The following is a 24210-nucleotide window of genomic DNA, read 5'->3' on the forward strand; positions in this document are numbered from 1 at the left end:
CTAACATTTTTCTTTTGGTTCTAAGAAAATTCAAGGTTTATTAGTAATTTTGAGACTGTGCCACCCACAAGCCCCAACAGCTACTGAGGAGCTCACTGTGTGCTCAGGAAAGGAAATATCAGCAGGCATTTATACCCGAGGAAAGGAAGTCAAATCAGTGTAATAAAAATATTGAGGCTTTTTTTGGAGATAGACCACAAAGGAACAGCACTTTCTAAACATCTTGTCTCAAAGAATTATTTGCATCTCTTTCCTTTGAACTCAAGGGATTTTTATTGTGGCATAACAACTTGGAGGCATAGTTTCTGTTGCTCTTCAAGGCATGTTCTCTAGTGTCGAATCTATATCTTTCAGTAATAAAAAAAAAGAATCTTTTCATTGCCAGGTGATGTTCTGGGAAATTTCAGCAGTTGCCACTGGCATTTCTGACTGACAGCTCCCTAATAATCCTGCTTAAGAGAATTTATGAATACTAAATGAGCAGAATGTTCATTCAAGCCAGTGGAATGGAGAATATTTAGAAATGCAGAATATTTAAATGATCACATGCGATTAAGTTAGTGATGAGAGAATGGACATTGGAATTTAGAAAAAATAGTTTCTAGTTGAATCTTGGACATTTATACAGCATTGATGCTCCTTTAAATAACACATTTCTGAGTCTTCTATAGAAACTATTTCTCTATCTTCCATGCTAATAGAACCTTCTTTTTAAATCACAAAACAGTTCTTTTTATTTTAAGAGTAACTTATCTATCCCTCCTTTAACTATAACATCTCATTAATCTACCTACTAAATGCTTCCATTTGTTAATCTTGACCTAGAAATTTGAAAAATGCTTTTGATGTTTAATAATGTTGGGATCACAGATTTATTTATTTAAATCATTTATCTAAAGAAGATGAGACCTAGAGTTATGATCAAACCTTCTCATTTTATAGTTGAGGAAACTCAGATTCACATGGGTTAAGTGACTACTTACAGATGTACAGGCTTGCCATAGAATTATAAGATTTTAGCTTTAAAGTGGGAAGAGATCCTAGAAGTTATTTGTGTAAGTTGCCTCTTATTTTATACTGGAAGAAGCTAAGACCTGGAAAGGATGACTTACTTGGCAAAGTTACAGAAGTGGAGAATGGCCCAGGGAATGTTAGAACTCAAGTTGCTGGACTGATCCATGGCTAGTTTCACAGCCCCAAGCTTTCCCTGGTTCCATTTTAGATGAAATGGCTCTGTCTTCAATTTTATCCTGCAAAGGCATAGATAATAGAAATCTCAGAGGAACAAGAACTGACAGGTTAGCAAAGCACTTTGTATCCATGAATGCAAATGATTCTCACAACATCCCTATGAGATAGGTTTTGCACATTTTGTAGATGAGGAAAGTGAAGTTGAATGATATTGAGTGACTTGTCCAAGTCTACATAGGCAGTAAGTGCATGAGACAACAATTGATCTGTTATTATAAGTGATCTTTGCATTCAACCATGCTATTTTTCTGGGGGACTTGTTATAATTGTTTCACCGATAACATAGGTCTAGGATAATGAAAACAAAAATAGTTGAAGTGAAGGAGGATCCAGTGTAGTTCCTTGGAGACAGGAAGATGGGTTCAAATCCTACTTCAGACATTAAATAGTTGGGTCACTATGGGCAAATGAGTTAATCTTTCTGTTTCTTCATCTGTAAAATAGGATAATAATAGCATCTATCTCACTATGTTTTTGTGAAGTTTAAATTAGATTCTCTACTGCTTTTTATATGTCTAATAAAATGCCAGCTCCTTGAGGATTGATAATTGTTTTTTTCCCCTTTGGTTCCCTAGAACCTACCCTACTACCTTAATTGTAGCAGGCCCTCAATAGATCTTTGTGAACTGATTAAATTGGAACTAAGCATGGTAAGTGGATAGAACATTTGGAGTTAGGAAAGCCTAGGTTCAAATTCCCTTCAGATACTAATTGTATGGTCCTGGTTAAGTTGCTTTTCTTTCTTCCTCAGTTTCTTCATTTGTAAAATAGAAAGATTATTCTTCATGGCCTCTAAAGACCCCTTCATAGCCAAATCTGTGTTCCTATGATCCCTCTTCTCTTCCGTTTCACACAATTTGTTGCTTCCTTCAGAACTTAGCTCAAATAACTCCCTCCTAAACTGGCTTTCATAATTTGCTCAGCTGTTTATTCTCTTCTTCTGAAATTGCTTTGCATATATTTTGTACTTATTTATATCTGTTCATATATTTTCTTCTCATAATGTGTAAACTCCTCAAGAGTAAGAGCAATTTCACTTTTGTCTTTATATCTTGAATGCCCAGCAGAGTTTATGTGGTACCTTATGTAATATATTTTTCTAACACTATTAGATATGTTTAAGATTTTTTTCTTTTAGACCTTTGATTCATTAATATGGGAAACTTTTTTTTTTTTAAAAATAGTATTATTTTCCCCAAATTACATGTAAGCACAACTCTAAACTTTTAATAAAATGTTGAGTTTCAAATTCTATTCCTCCCTAGTTCTTGAGATGGTAAACAATATGATATACTTGTGCAATCATATAAAATATTTTGTGGAAGAAAATTTGAAAAGAAAGAAGGAAAGAAATAAGGAAGAAAGGGAAAAAAGAAAGGAAGAAAAAAGAAAGAAAGGAGAAAAATAATATGCTTTGGTTTGTATTCGAATATTATCAGTTCTTTCTTGGGAGGTGGATAGCATTTTTCATCATGAGTCTTTTGGAACTGTCTCAGATCACTGTATTGTTGAGAATAGCTAAGTCATTCATAGTTGATCATCACACAATATTGTTGTTACCGTGTATAGTATTCTTCTGGTAGTGCTTACTTTCTGCATCTGTTCATGTAAATCATTCCAGATATTTTTCTGAAACCATCTGAGTCATCATTTTAATAGTACAATAGTATTTATCACCATCACATACCACAATTTGTTCAACCATTCCTAAATGCCCTCAATTTACAATTCTTAGCCATCACAAAGAGCTGCTATAATTTTTTTTAAACAAATATGTCCTCTCCAATATAGGGAACTTTTAATGAAGAAACTCTTTTCCTTAGTACACATCATTACTTGTCTTTTATTTATAATCTCCAAGAATTACCTGGAAGCACTAAGAGTCAAGATGACTCACCAGGGATCACAAAGCCAGTATTCAAATCCAAGTCTCTCCGACTCTGAGACCAACTATGTATGAGACCATACTATACTATGGATTAACTCTCATAGATAAGAAAACTGAGGCTCACAGCAATTAAGGCAATAACCTAAGGCCATGGAAGGCAGGATAATGCACAGAGTGAGAAGCCTGGAGTCAGGAAAAACTTAAAGCACAAATACTGCGTCAAATACTACTGACTGTGTGACTGTAAGAAAGTCATTATATTATTTTAAGTCTAAGTTTTTTCATGTGAAAATCAAGGATAGTAATATCATATATACCCAAGGTAATTATGGGGATTAAAAGCTAGCTATATGCATTTATTTTCTTCATCACTTTCTTTTCTGGTTTGATTTGATTTTTCTTGTACAGCAAGATAATTGTATAAATATGTATGCATATATTGGATTTAATATATATTTCTACCGTGTTTAACATATATTATATTACTTGCCATCTAGGGAAAAGGAGGAAAAACTGAAACACAAGATTTTTCAAGAGCCAGTGTTGCAGAATTATCTATGCATATGTTTTGAAAAATAAAAAGCTGTAATTTAAAAAGATAGCTATAATCTATATTTATACATACATATACACACATATTGGTTTGCACATCTTAAAATACTGTGTAAACATTAACTACTATTATTTCTTGCATGCAGAATTTCTGGCTTCTTGTGTAGTATGATTTCTGACATGTCAAGCTGATCTTCAAAAAGAGATTTTTAACCTGGGACTGCAAATTTGTGCATTTAAAATAGTTTGATAGATGTCTTTCAGTATGATTCATTTTCTTTGTTATTCCTTAGATTTCATTTTAGGACAAATAGGTGGTGCAGCAGTTAGAGCACCTGCCCTGGAGTCAGAAAACCTTAGTTAAAATCTGGCTTCAGATGCTTATTAACTGTGTGACCTTGGACAAGTCACCTAACACTGGGTGTATCAGTTTCCTCCTCTATAAAATGAGCTGGAGAAAGAAATGGCAAACCACTATAAAAAAAAGATTATGGAGAGGTGGACATGACTGAAAACAGCTCACAACACAACATTCATTTTAGGCACTTAAAAACATAATTCTGAGAACAAATTCCTTAGCTTCATCCAGTTGCCAAAGGAAGGACCACAGCACAGAAATCATTAAGAAACCTTGGATTAGAAGAATCTTTTAATTTGTATTAGAAATCAACAGAACTAGATAAAGCAATATTCCACAGAATTGTATCAGATCCATGCCTGGTAAACCATGTACCCTAGATCCAAGTTTTATCATGTACCTAGTTAATAGCATATGCAACTATGAGCACTGTGCCACTTCTGTTCCTGTCTTTTTTTTGCATTGGATAGTATTTTATTTTTTTCCAATTATATGTAAAGATAATTTTCAACATTCATTTCTGTAAGATTTTGAGTTCCAATTTTATTCTCCCTCCCTTCTTTCCCTTTCCCTACCCCAAGAGAGCAAGCCATCTGTTATAGGCTATACATGTGTAATCATGTTAAAAATATTTTCACATTAGTCATGTTGCGAAAGAAGAATCAGAACGAAAGGGAAAAAACACAAGAAAGAAAAAACCAAAAACAAATAAAAAAGTGAAAATAGTATGCTTTGTCTGTACTTATCTTCCATAGTTCTTTCTCTGGATGTGGATGACATTTTCCATCCTAAGTCTTTTATAATTATCTTGGATCACTGCATTGCAAAGAAGAGCTAAGTCTATCATAGTTGATTATTATATGATGTTGCTATTACTTGTACAGTGTTCTAGTTCTGTTTACTTCACTCAGCATCAGTTCATGTAAGTCTTTCTGGGTTTTTTGAAATCTACCTGCTCATCATTTCTTATAGCTCAATGGTATCCACTACTGCCATGTGGCACAACTTGTTCAACTATTCCTCGATTGATGGGCAGCCCCTTAGTTTTCAGTTCCTTTTCCCCAGAAAAGAGCTGCTGTAAATATTTTTGGATATGTGGGTCTTTTTCACTTTTTATGATCTCTTTGGAATACAGACCTAGTAGTGGTTTGGCTGGATCATAGGTTATACATAGTTTTATAGCCCTTTAAACATAGTTCCAAGTTGCTCTCCAGAATGGTTAGATCAGTTTACAACTCCACCAACTGTGCATCAGTGTCCCAGTTTTCTTGCATCCCTTCCAGTATTTTATCATATTCTTTTTCTTCTGCTCCTATCTTGAGAGATTATTTATTTATTTAGTCAGTCATTTATTTATTTGTTTGTTTATTCATTCATTCATTCATTCGTTTGTTTGTTTGTTTTGCATTAAGAGAGACTTTTAGAAACTGGCTTTGTGTCCCTTACTCCAGATAATAAACACCAGGTACTCACATTAAGGTTAGCAGTGTGTCTCACCATTTGGAGCATAGAGAAATGGATCATTTCTCGGAGTGCTGGGGTTTGTGTGGGCAGAAGGCCAGGGATAAAAACAAGTACTCAAACAAGTACTCCGACTTTCCACATAGTCTCTTTGTTTATTAGTCCCTCCTCTTGCCATATCATAGAAAAGAAAGGAATTGCTTGAACTATCCCTTCTTCCTTCCTTATTGGCCTCTCACTAAAGTATCACATTTTCTGGGTCCAGTCCCCATTTGGAAAGATCTGAAGGACATTTTCCAAGTGGAGAAATTTACATCATGCAAGCATAGTGTTTGCCCTTAAAATGGGAGCCCCCACTGAGATAAACATTTCTCTCTTCCATTTTCATTCACTGTGGAGAGCCCTCACTCAGTCAGCATCTTTGATATAAAAATAGAGAAAGTGCCTTCTGGAAAATTATGTTTTCCAAGTTACTAAATGATGCCTTTTTATCAAAGAAAATTTTGTTTGAATAATAGCTCCAAATTTCCTTAGTAATAACAATAAAGACTCCAAGGAGTTGGAAGAAAGAATTTAGAGCCAAAGATTCTGAAAATTTTTCTTGATTGTGCTATAACTTTGGTTATGAACATAGCAGTGACATTTACTGAGTATTTTGAGCACTGCCCTAGGCATGGAAATTGAAACCTCAGTTGTACAGGGGATCAGATCATCACTCTAGAGTTGAAAGAAAGGTTCAAAGCTATCTCATTCAATTTTCATTTTATAAATGAGGAACTGAGGCCCAAAGAATTTAAGTGATTTGTCAAGGTCATCTAGAGATCATCAAAGATAGGATTTGAATTAAGGCTCTCTGACTCTTTCTATGGTTTGGAGAGCTAGGATATATACAATAAAAAGGAAAACAGTAATTTGGCATGTAATGCCAAAAGAGTCATATAGATCATAAGGACCAAAGGCGTATGAGAGAAAGAAGGATCATTTAAGACTGGGAGAATGGGCAAGACTTCATGGAAGGAGCACTGTTTGAATCTTGGGACTGGAAGGAAATGTTCTTCATTGATGGGAAGGGAGAAGACATTCTGTGAAGGAGAAATAGCCCAAACAAAGCCTCTGAGTTAGAAATGAATGGGGTGTTTCAGAAACACTGAGTAGTGATGATCAACCAAGAAAGACTTGGTTCTTCTGATTGTTCAGTGATCCAAGGCAATCCCAAGGCACTTTGGATAGAAAATGCCATCTGCATCCAAAGAGAGAACTATGGAGATTGAATATAAATCAATGCATGCTATATTCACTTTTTTTTCTTTTTCATCTCTGTGTTTTTTCTCCTGTGGGTTTTTCTTTTGTTCTTTTCCCCTCCCACCATGATTTGTAAAGAAATATGTATTAAAAATTAATATATATGTATGTATAATCAATAAAATTATTTAAACTTCAAAAAAATAGAAACACTAAGTGTTAAGTAGATTGGTTTGGCTGGAAGGGGAAATTTGTCTAAAGCTAAATGTGATTGACTTGGAGGAGTGAATACAGTTGACTATATGGTGTAATGGAGACCAAGAAGCCACAAGAATTTCCAGCCTATACAATTATTTACTTTGGTGATTTCAATGACTCAGAATCATGGAGTCCTAGGATTTAGAACTGGAATCAATTGTAAGATTATCTCCCAACTCCCTCATGCTACCATTGAATTAGCTCAGGCTTCTGAGACTTGCTGAAAATCACCCAGGTAATATGAGTCAGAGCTATATCAGAACCATGGTTCTCTGCTTCCCAATCTGGCAGTTTGGTCAAATCTGACCAAATCTCTGCACATCACTTCTGGAGGCTTCTCTTTCCTCATCTATAAGAGGAACAGATTAAACCTTCTGAGCTTATCCAATAAAATAAATAAATGGATTCAGAATCCACCTGTATGACTGTGGTTAAACTCTTAACATCTTCTGCCCTCACTTTCCTAATCTGTAAAATGAGGTTATACTATGCAATAAGAGTTAGCATTTGTGTGACACTAATAACTCATTTTATCCTCAGAACAGGAAGTTAAATCACTTAAGTTTTCTTTCTTAGTCTGAGTTTTCTCATTTATAAAATAGTATCATCATCATTGTCATCATCTTCTTCATTATAGCTTTATAGATACCCCAGTTTTACAGATGAGAAAAATGGAGCAAACAGAGATTAAGTGAATTGCTTGGGTTCACAAGCTAGTAAACAACTCAGACTGTCTCTCAATTAAATCTTCTGTATCTTCCCCTCTTAGAACTACAAACTGGGATCTAACTACACTAACTTTGTAATTTTTAAAAAATAATCTTCTTTCTCTGATCTGTTTGTCTTTGCCCTCTTGAGGTCCATATATGAAAGACTCTCTCGGCTCCTATCCTTTCTTCCTTAGTTTCCTAATTCAAAGCTCTTCTCCTCTAAGAAGCCTTTCTTTTCCCATGGAAGCCTTTTTTACATCAACACTCATCTTCTCTGTATTTCTCTCACTTGTATTTAACTATTCTCATGTTTGTCTCCCATAGTAGAAATCATGCTTCTTGTGGGCAGGAGCTGGTTTATTTTGTTGTTTGTTTTGTGTTTCTTCGAACTTCCAAAACTTATCACAGTGCCTGAAACATAATCAATGCTCAATAGGTGTTTGACTAATTAAATACCTGCTGAGGTCTCTTCCAGATCTAAGAACTTTCTGACCCTCACTTCCTACATATACAAAGTGAAAGAGTTGAATTAGGTAACCTCTGAAGTCCCTTTCACATCCAAATCTATACTTATAACTAAGCTGGTTCTTAGATTCTTCATATATAAAACAAGAGTTTTATATAAAACCTCTTAAGTCTCTTTTTAGCTTTCAATGTGTACCTAAGCTCATTCTAGTTCTTAGGTTCCTCACACACAAAATGAGAGAGAAGGTTAGACTAGATGACCATGGAGTTCACTTCTAGCCTTTGATTAATAATCTTATGATTGAGTGATCTCTGAAGTCCCTTGATTTCCCTTTCCCCCATACATTTAGAGTGATGCTGGATAAAGGAATGTCCTTTGACTTAATAAATGCTTCTTGAATTCACCTGCCTTTCCTCCTGATTTCCCATGGCTAGGCATCTACTTTAAATTAGACACTGAGGTTTTAGTTAGCCGGAGTTTTTTCGACATTGGAGATTTTTGTAATCTTTCAGCACTGATTATTCCTCCACGAGGGTGACTGACGTCTCCTGCGGTTAATGGTGAGGCTCTTGTTAGTCAAGGCAGGGGTCTCAGGAGTGGAGCTGCTGATCTATGAATAACTGCTTTATTGCCCCAGAAACCGTTGTTGGCAAAAACTCCTGAAGTTGCACTTTTCCTACTGAGTTTTTTGTCCACTGTTATATTTCCTTATGTATTCTTCCCTTACTAATAAAAGCACTTATGGAGAGTGCCCTGTGTGTTTGAGGCTCTCCTGGGGATAATGACAGCTTTCCCTTCCTTCTCATCAGCATGGGAATATTACAGTTTAAGACTGTGGTTTTGCTGCAAGAATGGTACATGGGATAAAAAAAAGTTTGGAGAGAACTGCAGCTAAGGAAATTCTTCAGTTGTCAGTTCCCTTAAGGATTGAACTAAATAATAGTTCTATTCTGAAGTCATGAAGCGCCGAGAGTTCTCTTTAATATACAGAAAGCCACCGATACCATGATCCCTTTAATATAAAACAGCTTAGATATATCATAATGGTTAGAACACCACATCTGGAGTTGGGAAGATCAGAGTTCTGTGTTGGATATTTAATTGCTCTATGATATCTCTGGATAGATCATAGCCTCTCAGCCTCAGTTTTCCATTTCTAAACTGGGGGAAATGGGGGAGTTGGATTTAAAGTCCCTTCTATCTCTAAATCTTCAACTTCAATGTACAGCTGAGACACACACATGTAACTTTGGACTCTTAAACATTCCCATTATACACTTCAATATAATATACAATTATACAAATGTAATATACAATTAGATTGGCTCCCTAAGTGTTGTAATGACTGAAGGATGCTAACTGATTAGACAGTGCCTAGGGACATGAATGTCAGTGCAGAAGCAACTGAGGCAGGAAGGATGCAATGGGGGGAATGAAGACTAGACCTGAACTGTGATTGGGTCAGAGAACTCATGATAAGGAAACTTTCTTTACCAAGGCAGATAGATACCTGATTCACTTCTTATAGTCTTGAAGAGTTTTGTGGGGGCCCTGAGAGATTAAATGATTTGCTCAGGATCACACACAGTATTTATCAGAGATAAGACTTAAATTTTGGTCTTCTTGGCTCCAAAGCCAACTCATCATCCAGTGTTCTGTGCTGCTTCTTGAAAGGCAGGGAAAGTATTGTTTAAAAAATGATTCTGTAGGTTTGAATGTGGTAAAGATGGTTGAACTTGGAATCAAGAGATTGAGGGTTCAAGGACTGCTTCTGATATAAAGTAAAACTGCAGCTCTCTATGCTGATATAAGCACAGAATAGTTTCCCAGGGAAACAGTAACAAGAAGGCGATGCAATATTGTAGGAGGAATATTAGTTTGAATTCAAGAGACTTGGATTCATATCCTGCCCTTGTCACTTGTTAGTTTTGTGATCTCAGGTTAAGATAACTCTGCCTGGATTTTATGTCCCTCTTCTGTAAAGTAATCAGGTTAGACCAGAAAGTTGTCTTCCAGGTCAAATAGTTGATAAAGTATTTTTCTAAATGTTATCAGGTTTGTAGGCAGCCTGGGTATAGGATAGAGATTGATACCTAACATTCTTTCATTTTTAAGGCTTTCTAAACTACTGATATGTTTCATTTTACTTGATCCTCTCAAGAATTGTATGAGTTTCTTTGGAGACTAGGGAAATGGTCAGGGTGAGAACATTAGGAAAAAAAAAGTATTAGACAGATGAATAGAGCTTTCTGAAATCTGACTAATGGGAGAGGGATAGAAATGGTTGGAAAGTATTAGAAGCTGGTAAGTGAATTTAACTGAAGAGCCCCTCTTAATAATGTTGAGCATAGTAGGAACTAATAAATGAATATATATATATATATATATATTTGGGGGAAGTAATAGGAAACATAAGTAGTATTATTATCTCCATTTTACAAATGAGGAAACTGAGGTCCAAAAACATTAATCTGCCTACACAACTGATAATTAGCTGGGGTAAGATTTGAACATCTTCTTCTGAGTCCAAGTCCAGAGCTCTTTCCCCTTTCAAGTTTCTCTCAATATTAAATATAGGACCCATTAAAATTATTTACCTTCTATTGCCTCAGTTGTGAGGATCAAATAAAATAATAATTTGAACTGCTGAGCACTGTGCCTGGCACAAAGTAATTGCTATATAAATCTTGATGGTTGTTGTTATTGTTATATAGAATTATATTAGAATTGAACCATATGACACTAACTTTTATTGCGACAGTAGGCAATATAGCTGTGAATGTAAGTGTGAGGTAAAGATTTCTAGTACCCCTTGTGAAGTCATAGAAAGCCAAAACACTATGTGACTCCAACATGGGCATCTGCGGAAATAGAACAGTCAAGTTGATGAGATTAGGAAAAAAGCGAGATGGTGAGAAGTTTCTGAAATCTGACCAATGTGCAGTGGGAGAGAGATGGAAATGAGAGGAAAATATCATAAGGGGCTGGTAATTAGATTTGCCCAAATACCTCTTCTTAGTCAATAGCAGTGAGCAGAGCATAAGTTGGACCATTTTTTAAATTAAAGCTTTTTATTTTCAAAACATATGTATAGATAATTTTCAACATTCACCCTTGCAAAACCTTGTGTTCCAAAATTTTCCCTCTCTTCCCCTACCTTCTCCCCTAGATAGCAAGCAATACAATATATGTTAAATATGTTCAATTCTTCTATATATATTTCTATAATTATCATGCTGTTAATCCAGAAAAATCAAATCAAAAAGGAAAAAAATGAGAAAGATAACAAAATGCAAGCAAACAACAATAAAAATGATGAAAATACTATACTGTGATCTATACTCAGTCCCAGGGTCCTCTCTCTGGGTACAGATGGCTCGCTTCACCACAAAAGCATTGGAACTGGCCTAAATCACTTCACAGTTGACAAGAGCCAAGCCCATTGGAATTGATCATCATATAATATTGCTTTTGCTGTGTACAATGGTCTCTTGGTTCTGCTCACTTCATCTGAGAGGAAAGACAGTGGCAAGGGAGAGAAGAAGTGGGAGAAAGGAACTGGGAAAGGCTTCCTTCTGAAGTGTGGAATTTTCAGCAAGTCTTGACCAGCTCCATGAAAGCCAGGAAGCAGAGATGTAGAGGGAGGACATCCCAGACATGAGGAACAGTCAGGATGAAGGTATGGAGTAAGGTGATTCAGTGTTAAGTGCAAGTAATAGCAAGGAGGTCAGTGCTGAAAGTGTTCAGCTTTAATAATTTTCCTCTTGTTGATTCTGTTTCCATCATGGTAGTCATATTTCATTTTATTGATTTTGCTCAGTTAACTCTTTCAATTCATGTAAGTCTTCTTATCCTTGTCTATATTCTTGTATTCATAATTTCTAACAGAGCAGTAATTTTATGCCTTCATGTGAAACAATTTGGGGGACTATTATCAATCATGAGCATCTCCTTTGTCTTTAATTATTTGTGACAGTTCTATTTTAACTATTTTTTACCTACTAATGTACTTTGTTTCTCTGCTTCTGCATGATTATGGATATCATTAACATCTTTTGAATTCAGCAATTTAAAAATTTGAGCTTGAGTCTTTTGACAGCTTTAGGTCAAAGCCATACTTACCCTTCCTTCGTTATACCTCTTACTATAAGCCGTTTCTAAATGCATTGGGTATATTTGTAAGAAGGTAGTTAATTAATCAAGTATTATATTGAGAAACAGTCCAGTAACCTTAGAATATCACTTGTCATAGTACTGTGGAAAATGCTTTGGATTCAGAATCTAAAAATTAGGTGCTTTCCAGTTATTGAACCTCAGATAGTCTCTGGCCTTCCATCTGTCATATGTCCGTATGTTGGACTCAGATGACCCCGATGTTATTTTTTCCACTTCTCAATCTATGATTTTAGATGCTATAGCTCTGATTTGAATCTCCAGGATTTCCTGAAATCAACCTGTTCATCATTTCTTATAGAAAAATAAGATTCCATTAGATTCCTATACCATAACTTATTCAACTATTCCCCAATGGATGGGCATCCACTCAATTTCCAGTTCCTTGCCACTACAAAAAGGGCTGCTACAAACATTTTTGCACATGTGGGTCCCTTTTCCTTTTTTATGATCTTTTTTGAGATAGGACCCAATAGAGACACTGCTGGATCAAAGGGTATGACAGTTTGATAGTCCTTTGGGTTTAGTTCCAAATTACTCTCCAGAATAAGTGGCTCAGTTCACAACTTCACCAACAATGTCTCAGTTTTCCCATATCCCCTCCAACATTTATCATTATCTTTTCTTGTTTTCTGAATCAATCTGATGGAATTAAATGGTATTTCAAAAATATCTTAATCTTTTTTAATATAAGTTCTTGGTTTTTAAAATAAGGAACTTGAATTACTTGGTCTCTAAGGTTTTTTCCCTCTCTGGACACATGATCTTATTCTAAATATCCTTCCCAACTCATTGTCATTTTCAGATTGCATAAATTTCTCATTTATATTTGTATCCAAGTCATTGGTACTTATTGAATAAAACAGGTCCGTGGACAGATCTCTGGGCAATAGTGCTAACAAGTCTTTCTGGGTTGACATAAACTCAGTAATCCCAATTGCTTGAGTCGTCAGTTTGTATGTGTTATATGGTCATGACTTCTCTGGCCCCTAGATCCAAATTCAACACTATCAGACAACTAAAATAAGGACACCTCTGCTCACCTCATTCTGTATCAATTCATATAAATCATTCCAAGTTGTTCAAAAGCATCTTGCTTTTCTTATAGCACAATAGTATTCCATTGCAATCATAGACCATAACTTATTCAGCCATTCCCCAACTGATGAATATTCCCTTAATTTCCAATTCTTTGCCACAAAAACTCCCATAATTATTTTTGTATAAATATATTCTTTCCCCAACTTTTTTTTTTCTTTTTAGATTTCTTTGGAATACACACCTAGTAATGGCATTGCTGGGTCAAAGGGTATGCACATTTTTGCCTCCTTTTGTTCATAGTTCCAAATTGTTCTTCATAATGGCTCACAATTCCACCAACAATATATTCGTGCCCCAATTTTTCCATATCCCCTCCCACATTTATCATTTTCCTTTCCTGCCATAGTAACAGTAACATAGTAACATAGTAAAATATGTTTTATTTTTTATTTTGTTATATTTTTTCATATTAGATAAATATCTATATCTATTACATATAATGTATATCTGTACATAAGATATAAAATATAAACAAATCTATATGTGATAGTTTGCATATATAATATATATTTAATATGTCTATATCAACCTATACATCATTCTGTCATATTTGCCAAATCTGATAGGTTTAAAGTGATGTCTCAGAGTTGTTTTAATTTGCAATTCTCTTATCAGTTTTGATTTAGAGCATTTTTTCATATGACTAGGAATAGGTTTGATTTCTTCATCTGGAAAGGCAGAGCTTCTCACTGAGTTCCGCTGCCTGGACCAATAATTCCAGCCTTTCCAGTCTGACTGTACTTTCCAGATCTTGTCTTTCTTTGATCTAGTCAACTCATTGCACTATTGGGGTTTCATAGTTGCCTTTTTTCATAAAAGGAATGGATCAAGCAACAAGTATTTATTAAATACCTGTTATGTGGCAGGAAGTGTACTAAATTCTGGGAATGCAAAGAAAAGCGCAAAAAAGGCATTGCCTTGAAAGCACTCATTGTCTAATGTGCAGATACCAGGTAAAGAACAATCACAGACAAGATTAGACAGGATAATTTGGAGTGGGTATAGGAGGGAAGACTGAGACTAAGGAATATTAGGAAAGGTTTTTAGCAAAAAGTGAGATTTGAGCTGGAACTTGAAAAAAAAGTCAAGGATGCCATGAGATGAAGGTAAAGAAGGGAAGAGGGTTAGAGGAAAAGAGAACAGCCATTGAAAATGCCTGGATTTAGTGAGAACGTTGTCATTGTATTAAATTCTATTTTGATTCTATTTGGTCTGGAAATCAGTTACAGACATCTGGCCTCAGAGGGTCATAGAACATTGAATGTTGACAAATGGCAGTGATCATTTGTGGTTCTTGAAAGCCATCATATACTTGTTGATTCATATCAGATTGTCACTTAAAGGGCTGTTTCCTTCTTTTCCCTCCTCCCCCTTCAAGGAGGTTGAAAAAAATTTCATAGCTAGCAATGAGCTGAAGCTCAGCAACTCACATTTCACAGATGGCATGCATCCATTAAAATTGTTCTCATAAACATTTACCAAAGAATCATACTGTGTTGATTGCTGACACTTAAAAAAATACCCAATGCTATCATTTAGGGAGCTGGTGAGAAACCTACAAAGGTTCTTGATGGAACATTTAAAGGACATATTGAAGGATAACTTATTTATGATTTTCAGTGAAAGGGAAGATGTGGGTCAGTAAACATCACGGATCTATTTTATGCTTTAAAAAGATGTTGTTAATTTAATAAGAGCACTTTTGTTCCACTTTAATTGTTTTTACTTAAAAGAACCACACGTCGGGGGTGGCCCGGGGGAGGGCAATCAAGAAACATCATCTCACCAGAGTTAATTGAAATTCTTTCTGAAGTGTTTTGGTGAATATAGGAGAGTGTATCCCTTAAAGGGATGCTTAGCTAGCCCATTGCATCATTCTCATTTGCCTAATTGAACATAATGAGATTTGTATTTTCTCAAACGAATGCCGAATAATAGTCCTGATGCCTCCCATTTTTCTACAATTTAGGTTTGCATTTTTAGCTTTTCCGAGCAGAAGTTTGCATTTCTGGCCAGAAGAAGAATTTATACATTAAATGCTTGAGAATAAGTAGTACAAGTTCTCCATAAAGAATGCTACATGTGCCAGGGTGCACAGAGTACTGATCCTGGAGTCAGAAAGATGAGAGTTCAAATGCAGCCTTAGAAATTTACTAAATGTGTGACCCTAGCCACGTCACTTAACCTCTGTCTGTAAAAAGAGGATAATAATAGCTCCTACCTCTCAGAGTTGTCATGAATATTAAATGAGATAATTTTTGCAAAATTCTTCTGGCATATAATAAGCATTATATAAATTGTACTTCATGATTTACTAATCATTATGCATTTTTAAATTAAATGTTTTAAGTATTAAAATCACTAAGAAATAAATGAATGGAATACCCTTCTTTTGTCCTTCCAGTATATTTGTCAATGATGGATTCTAAAAATATTACCATCCATTGTTTTTGTATCACCTCTATGAAACAAGATGTTTTACTTCTCCCCAGGAGAGGTAGAGCATTTCTCTTACAACAAGGAATAAAAAAAATGAGGAAAAAAACCATCAATAACAGTTCTTCAAAATTAGTTAAATGGCATCTCATCTCAGTCACAAGATATATATTCAATGTCCCATACTCAGGGTTTCCCACCTCTTCAAAGAAGGGAGACAAATACATTTTTTTTCATCTTTTTCAGTGTTTGTGGCTCTTGTTCTTTCCATTTACTTGACTACAGAAAATGTGTCTATTAATTTCCTCTTTCTGCTTATCTTACCATCCATCATATAAGTTCATATAAACCATCTTGTGCTTCTCCATAATCATCATCTTCATTGTATCTTATGGCTCGGTAACATTTTCTTTACATGCATATTCCACAATTTGTTTAGCTGTTCTTTGATTAGTGCATGTCTATTTTGCTTCTGGTTTTTTGTTGCCACAAAAAGTGGTGCCTTAATTGTTTTTGGCATTTATCAAACCTTTCTTTCTTTCTGTTATATCCTTGTGAGACAAAGGAATAGAAAGAGTATGGGCAAATTGCCAACTGATTTTCAGCATAGCTGAATTAATCAACAATTTTACCAACAATGCATTAATATTTCCGCAACTACTACATTATTGGCTATTCTCATTTTTCATCATCTTCTGTTATTTGCTTTATGTGAGATCAAACCAGAAATGTTTTGTTTTCCATCACTTTTATTATTAGTGATCCAGGATAAATTTTCATATAGCTGTGAACAGTTTATTTTACATTTTGTTATCTTCTCTATTCTTTAGTTGGTCTAGAATTCCTCTCCCTTTCCCACCATCCAGCTATAACTGTGAAAAGACCAGAGTTGGCTTAAATTCTTTATGTGATATAACCTTGCATATTAATTTTGAGCTTATTGTGATATATGGTATAAGGTATCTGTCTAAATCTAACTTCTGCCAAACTGTGTACTGTTTTCTCAGAAGTTTTTGTCAGATCAAGAATTCTTCACTAAACATTATATTATCAGGTTTTTATTTAGTAATATTTATTTATATTTATATAAATAAATATATATATATTTATTAATAATTATTTAGTAATAGATTAGAGTTTATATTTTTCCTGATTCCTCCTTATCTTGTCTATTCCCTTGAACTACTTTTCCATTTTTAATCTATCACCAGATAGTTTTGGTGATTTCTGCTTTAGTGTAATTTAAGGTCTAGAAGTGATGTTATTCACCAGTAAGTCTTATTTTTCTTCTTGTGAACATTAATGAATTTGTTATTATTTTGTTTAGCTCTATCAAGTGTCTCTTGATAGTTTGTTATGCTGCAAAATCTATAAATCAATTTAGGTAGTATTATCACTAATTATATTGATGCAGCCTAGTCTTAAATGCCCAATAGCTCACCATTTTACTGATTGTTAATGAGAATTTGTGTCTTTAAAGATAGCATAAAATTGTATCTTTATATGTCTCGGTGTGCCTTGGCTCCTAGAGATTTTATGCCTTTTGTCATATTTTTTATTGGAACTTCCATTTCTATTACCTTCCCTGGAAGAGATCTGATTTTTAAAGTTTATCTTCTATCTTGAGATGAAGGGTGGTTTGTGGGTAAAAAACCAGTCTCAAAGCTAAGAAGACCTGGATTCAAATTGTGTCTTTGACACATGTTGATTGTGGGATTGCAGACAGCAAGTCTCTTCAGCTTTAAGTGCCCTAGGTCACTCTTTGAGGCTATGAAGCTGTAATAATGTATTGACTTGCATGGGTGAAAAAAATATTTTTGGGGAATTCCCCTCTTGAGGAAATGATAGGTCTAGCATCTATTTTTTATATCCTGCTGCTTTATTGAAGGTCTTCATTGTATTAATTAGTTCATTTAAAATTGTTTACTAATATCTCATTTGATTATCACAGTGATCCTGTGAGGTAGGTGCTATTGCTATCCTCATTTTACAGATGAGAAAACTGAGGCATAGAAATGTTAAGTGAATTACTGAGGGTCATACAGCCAGGATGCATCTGAAGTCAGGTCTTTTTTGATTTCATGTCAAATCATTTATCCTCTCTACCTTCTAGATTCTTCTAGGACCTGTCTGACCTATCTACTAAATTAAAGATGGACAGAAAGCTTTTCCAGCTTTCTGGGCTTGACATCCCAGTTGCTGAGTTAATCACGAATGTTTTTCTTTTTCACTAGATCTATGATGCTAAAAGTGATGTCAGTTATAGATGATCTCAGTAGTTACACCTACTGTAATGGAATAATTAAGCTGTCAGTTCCTTTCATCCAGCTGTCTCCATCATCTCATTTGCTAAATGGAAATAATAATGGTTTACCTAATGGGAGAGAACTGGAGAACTAAGTCAAACACAGTCTCTGATGGCCCCATCCCACTTTGAGATCAATAAATCTGTAATCCTTTGCTGTGTTGAGCTTTTAAATTAGCTAATATGCAAGAATTTCAACCTCTGTAGAAACTGTCTTCTGAAAACATGTGTGTTAATGGCAAACTCAATGCAAAATGCCCTGCAGTCATTGAGTTAGTTCATCTTTTTTTTTGTTCCCTCCTCCCTTTGCTGTACCATTTTAAAATGAGCATATACCCTACGGTTTGGAGATATTGGTGTGTCACATTTGTATATGACTTCAAGGCTGGCCAAGAACTTTCCTCACTCCCCCCAAAAATCAATGAAACAAATAAACAGCAAACCTCTAGAGAGACATCTTGATATAATGAAGATGCAGGTTTTGGAATCTGAGTCCTTGGATTAGATCCTGCCTCGGATACTCAAAAATGTGTTTTATGTCAGGACAGCTAGCTGGCACAAGTGCCAGGGCTAGAGTCAGGAAGAATAATTTTCCTGAATTCAAATCTGGTCTCAGAATTTACTAGCTGTGTATTTTGCCAAGATAATCCCAAAGAAGTCACTAAGAGTTGGGCATGCCTGAAAATAACTAAACAACACCAATAAGACAGAAGCTAGGCTTTTGTTGCCTTTCTTGTAAAATAAGGGAATTGGATGAGATTAGGGTGTTGTACATCTGGCCTGCAAATGGTCATGTAGTCAATAATATACCAAGAGAGGTCTGAATTATATTAAAATATCATTTGGAAACAAAAATAAAAATACAGGAGAACATAGATAATGAGTCTATGGTTTTCTAAGTCAATATGCAGTTGGCAGGAATCCTTATGTATGGATTAGTGGCTCCTGTTTATATTTATGTGTGACTACTGGCCTAGATGACATCTCAGGTTTTTTCCAATTATAAGTTCTATGATAACTATGAAGTAGGAAGTATAAATTGTCATCACTATCACCACCATCATCATCATCATCACCATCACCACCAACACCACCATCATCATCATCATCACTATCATCACAATCACCACCACCACCACTACCATCACCACCATTATTATCATCATCACAATCATCTCCACCACCACCACCACCATCATCATCATCACCATTATCATCATCATCATCATCACAATCACCATCATCATCATCATCATCATCCAGTTTAGAAAGTTTTAAAATGTTGAAATGGCTCATCTAAGGTTACCCAGCTAGTCAGTGTCAAGGATAGGTAAACATTTAGATCTTTTTACACTGCATTAAGGACCCAGAGTCTTTTCTTCTCCATTAGAATGTAAGTTCCTTGGCAATAGATATAATTTTATTTTCTTATACTCGTATTCCCAGTGCCTGGTGAGTACCTGGTATATTTTGTTGTTCAGTTGTTTTAGCTGTGTCTGACTTTTTCTATCCCTTTTGAGGTTTTCTTGGCAGAGATAATGGAGTGATTTGCCATTTCCTTTTCTAGCTTATTTTACTAAAGAGAAAACCAAGTCATACAGGGTTAAGTATCTTGCCCAAGGTCACACAGCTGCTAAGTGCCCAAAGCCAAATTTGAACTTGGGTCTTCCTGACTCCAGGCCCAGCACTCTATCCACTGAGCCTGCCTGTCATTTTTTAAATATAAGGGAAATGTCTACCATGTCAATTATCCCCACCATCCCATTTCAGCTTCCTTTTTTTTCCTTTTTTCAGCTTCATTTTATGTGCCATTTTCCCTCCCTTTAGGATGAATGTTCTGATGAATATAGAAATATATTTAGCAGCATTACATATATATATATTCCTTGCTGTGTTGGGGAAGGGGGAAGAAGGAGGAAGAAAGATTTGGAATACGAGATTTTGCAAAAGATGAATGTTGAAAACTATCTTTGTGTGTGTATGAAAAAATAAAATACTATTAAAAATAAGAAACATTTTTTTAAAAAGAATGGATGCTCCTTAAGGAGAATCTACTTATATTTGTGTTTCCAGTGATAGACACATTGCTTGACACTTAGTAAATGCTTAATCAGTATTCCTTGGCTGACTAACTGGGACCCTATATTTAGATTCTATCTCAGATATTGGCTAGGCAGGCAACCAGCACCCCTGTTCTTCATCTGGAAAATAGGAATAAATACATCTCTAGTACCCACCTCACAGGATTGCTGTGAGGCTCGGAAGGGCCAGGTATTGAAAGCATTTTGAAGATTTTTTTAAAAATAGCATTATTTAAATGTCAGTTATTATCTGTAAAAATGAGGGATAGAGGTAGATGAGACCTGTGAGTTCCCTTCTGATTCAAAAGATTTGCAAGGTCTATATGTTTTAAATACAGATAATATGGCTTACCATCGATTGGCTGGTGAATTTTAAAACTTAAGTAGATTGTGTACTTTTCATAAAATCCAAAAGATTTGAACCATCAATGATTGGCTGGTAAAATTTAAGACCAGTAGATTGTGTACTCTTCATAAAATCAAAAGTATTTGGAGTCAGAGGAGTTGGGTTCCAAACATGGTTCTCCTGTTTACTCATTATGTGAGCCTGGGCTATCAGTTATGGTCTTTGCACTTCATGGGCTCCATCTTATGTGAGGTCTCTTCCAACTTTAAGTCTCTGATCCTGGCAGAAGCATGCTTCCCTACCTACCTCTGCCCTTCTCTAACCCAACATCATGGCGTATATACCCTATCCCAAGGCATTGGGAATAATATCTCCCATTTGTACATGTTTACTTTCTACAAAGTACTTTCTTGCCAAGGGAACCAGTATTGAAATCAGCAGTAATAACAACTGCAAAAAAAAAATGGAGCCAGTGATGGGGAGAGCTTGTTATGTACACATTCTCTACTTACAGGGTCTCATCACACTGTGATCATATTATTTTCAAAACTCTTCTTCAGTCTAAATCTCCAAACATTGTATTAGCAACAAATAACAATTTAAAAACATCTCTTTATCATAGAGTCAGGAGAGCAAATATTAGGCAGGAGTCCTGTTCCCTGATTCTGTTTGTAGATACATCTGAAGGATCATGGAGGAAGTCAGGTTAGATTTCGAGCTTCAAAAACCTGAGAAGGCATCTTTTACCCACAGAGGAAACGGTCCAGGAGAGACAAAAGTAATTGGCTAAAATCCTATCATTTTTTACCTTACCACATTTACTCTTTGATATTGTAATATTGCTTCCTTGCTTCTCCTTAGACATAATACTCATCAGTCTTCCTCCTAAGTATTTTCAGTATTTGTCTCTGATACTAGAAATTCCCACCTTCCTCATCTTTGCTCCCAGATTTGGCTTCCTTCCAGTCTCAGCTAAAATTTTGCCTTTTGCAAGAACATCATCCTGGTCTTCCTTAATCTGAATGCTGTTCCTCTGAGATGAACTTCAATTTCTCATATGTCTCTAGCTTGTTTGTATATCTTTGTCTATTTCCTATCTCTCCCATTAGACTATAAATTAGGTTTTAAATTGTGTTATCATAGAAAAAGTACCGGATTTGATTTAAATTGTACCTCTTTAATAGCTGAATGGAATGCCATTTCCCATCTTTGCGTCTCAGTTTCCTTATTTGTAAAATGAGCTGATTGATCTAAACGATCTCTCATGTCCCAGGATTATAAGTAGTAAACATGAGATTTGAATCCAAGTCTTTCTCCTCCAACCATTCCCTCTTTTGCTTCCTTCCTATCAATAGCTTTCAAATTCTTTGTCTTTGTTTATATAAGGAAGGGTGAGGATGGGAACTGGGGAAAGGGCATCCACTGGCATCTGTGGAGTCATAATCTTGATCTGGAAAGAATTCAACTTTTTAAAATTTACATTTTACATTTCTCTGAGACCCAGAGAGGGTAAGGGAATTTTTTTATAGTCACACAAGTAGTAACCTGAGGCAGAATTTGAACTTGTTTCTTCAAGCTATATATTTAGTGTCTCTTCTCTGAATCATATTGGTATTGGGAGAGTGTTGAGCTCTTCTTTGTTTTCAGATTCACTTCCCAACATCTTTCTCACTGAAAAATCTCCCTTGTCCCTTGATCTTGATGTGTCCTCCCTTGTCCCTGAGCTTCTGTTCACTCAGGCATTAAGTGGGAACTGTGAACACATACACAGCTACACTCAAGGTTATCTTGGCTGGCTTCTCCTTCCTATACTTGGAAAGCACAGAGATTGAGTTTCCATCATGAAACTGACCTCCCTGAACACAAAGATAAATTGTTCTCATCAATAATATTGCTTTTTTTAATGTAGGGAAAATGTCAAGAAGGTTGTGTCCTTGCCACCAGTCTTTGGACCTCAGTAATTAAAATAATTCACATTTTTCTGAGGCTTTAAACTATACAAAGTGTTTCTCTCACAACAGCTCTGGGAGGCTGACAGAGTAAATATCACCCCCATATTACTAATGAAAAAAAACCGAGACTCAAAGATATAATTGTCCCAGAGTCAAATGTCTTCCTCATATATGAAATGAGATCTCAATCCACGTTTCCTGAAATCTTACACTCTCTACCAGACTTGGTGCCTCTTGACATGTAGCTCCTTTCATGGTCACAGCCTTGATCATTTCCTGCACTTTTTATATTGTCAGTCAACTAGAATTTATTAAAGTCCTACTGTGTGCCAGGAACTAGGGTAAACACTGCAGATACAAAGAAAGCCCCCCCCAAAAAATGGCCTTTGAAGAAATATATGTACATTGCTTAATTTCACCAAGGAAAATAAATGTGAAAAATTTCCTTTGTCTCATTTGACAATTAATGCTTCACAATTACATCTTGATAGCCTGAATTAAGGATCATTTGTTGAAGTCAATTAGTGTTTGCTTTTATGAACATGCACGAGTATGTGCAAGAGAAGAATTCTGGAGTGTTTCAGCACAGAGCTATTAGCGACAGTGTGGTATTTATTGCCAAGAGCATCTGCTCCCTCTTCTCCCCACCCCCTTTCTGTGCCTACCCATTTTATTCATGAGCTTGTTTTAGGCCTTCAGCATACATCAATTTATTGGACTTGAAAATTACAAACATTTGTCAACTAGAAACTGAAATTCATAATTAGAGAAGAATCCTGGCTGTCAGCAGTTCTTGGGTCCCTAGTATCAAAGTTCATGGTTTCTTTAATTATGTTAATATTCTGTTCATCTGCTGAAAGTTTTCACAGTGCATCAGCCTTTTCAAGAATTTACAATATTTTGAGGTCTCCATGCTTGGAAAAGCGCTCCTCTATATCATTCCACAAATGGGAGATCCAGTGTCTCCCGTGGGAGGCTCTGAACCTTTTTTGGGGGGGTATGTGTGTGTGGTGGACATCTTTGGCAATGTCTGGGGAAATTAAGGTACCCCTTCTCAGGATCATGGTTTTAAATGCACAAAGCAAATAAGAAGATTACAGAAAAGCTAGTTATATTGAAATACATTATATAATACATTTATATATATATATATATATATACATACACACATATGCATAAATTGTGTGTGTTTGGGCAGCTGATCGGCACAGTGGATAGAATACTGGGTTTGAAGTCAGGCAGACTCATTTCCCTAAATTCAAATCTGACCTCAGGCACTTATTGAATATATGACCCTGAGTAAATCACTTAACTCTGTGTGCCTTTGTTTCCTCATCTGTAAAATGAACTGGAAAAGGAAATGTCAAACTGCTCTAGTATCTTGGCCAAGAAAACCCCAGATGCGGTCATGAAGAGTTAAACATGATTGACAAGATTAACAATACCACCAAAATTATGTGTGCATATGTATACATCTGTCTGTCTGTCTATCTATCTATCTATCTATAATTGCAGTAAATAGTGAACAGAATTTGGATTCAGAAAAACCCAAGTTCATTTCTTCTTAGCTGAATAATTCTGGGCAAGTCACTTATCCTTTCTTGACCTCAGTTTCCTCATCCATAAAAAC

The 24210-nt window shown here is 35.5% G+C and overlaps 1 protein-coding gene across 12 annotated transcripts in view; it reads left to right on the plus strand.

Annotated features, from left to right (window-relative positions):
- The window catches only part of ANKS1B (ankyrin repeat and sterile alpha motif domain containing 1B), a 1348113-nt gene that overhangs the window by 333927 nt on the left and 989976 nt on the right, over positions 1–24210 (plus strand). Inside the window, exon 1 of one of the 12 annotated variants that reach the window (XM_031941014.1) lies at positions 19513–19594. The exons of the other annotated variants lie outside the window; for them this stretch is intronic. The gene's annotated coding sequence lies outside the window, so the exon portion shown is untranslated. Of the gene's footprint in view, positions 1–19512; positions 19595–24210 lie in introns of those variants that run through there. 12 annotated transcript variants of the gene reach the window in all.

Source organism: Sarcophilus harrisii, chromosome 5, assembly GCF_902635505.1.
Source record: "Sarcophilus harrisii chromosome 5, mSarHar1.11, whole genome shotgun sequence".
Classification (NCBI taxonomy): Eukaryota; Metazoa; Chordata; class Mammalia; order Dasyuromorphia; family Dasyuridae; genus Sarcophilus; species Sarcophilus harrisii.